The 604-nt window shown below is 45.4% G+C and overlaps 1 non-coding gene across 1 annotated transcript; it reads left to right on the top strand.

The window, feature by feature from the left end:
* Nucleotides 1-303: 303 nt before the first annotated feature.
* TRNAE-UUC (transfer RNA glutamic acid (anticodon UUC)) lies at nt 304-375 on the top strand. The gene has a single exon. It is a non-coding gene; the product is annotated as a tRNA-Glu (tRNA).
* The last annotated feature ends 229 nt before the right edge of the window (nt 376-604 follow it).

Genomic DNA, 604 nt, shown 5'->3' with positions numbered 1-604 from the left:
CCTGCACCCAATCCCTCCCAGCATCAGAGTCTTCCAATGAGTCAACTCTTCGCATGAGGTGGCCAAAGTACTGGAGTTTCAGCTTTAGCATCAGTCCTTCCAAAGAGATGCCAAATACTCTCTGCAAATTTATGCTTTTGGAGAGACTCTGCTCAGACTGTCCAGTTCTCTTCTGTTTTCTATTCACAACTCGCGGTTTGTGTTCTCCTGTCAAAACTAAAGTTCAGTATGATTTTTGGAGTTATCTGGATGTTTTACAGGGGTTGAGGGTCGTGCTCTCAAGATACACTCACCTCTGGGAGTTTCCCAGTGGTCTAGTGGTTAGGACTCGGCACTTTCACTCCTGTGGCCCAGGTTCAATCCCTGGTTGGGGAACTAAAATCCCATAAGCCACACCACTGGGTCCCACCAAAAAAAATTCATGAAAGATACACTCACCTCTCTGGTGCAGGTCCATCACTGAAGATGACTGAGAACCACTTCCATCTCCAAACTTGCCTTTTCCCAGCATCCTATTGGGGTTGAGCCCTTACAAAAGGCAAATATACATGTTAGTCCCAAATTCCTTAGATATCCCTCCCACTACTGCTATATTTAAAAGATA

Source organism: Bos javanicus, chromosome 8 (genome assembly GCF_032452875.1).
Source record: "Bos javanicus breed banteng chromosome 8, ARS-OSU_banteng_1.0, whole genome shotgun sequence".
Taxonomy (NCBI): domain Eukaryota; kingdom Metazoa; phylum Chordata; class Mammalia; order Artiodactyla; family Bovidae; genus Bos; species Bos javanicus.
The sequence above is the reverse complement of the archived record's forward strand: the minus strand, read 5'-3'. Positions and strand labels throughout refer to the sequence as shown.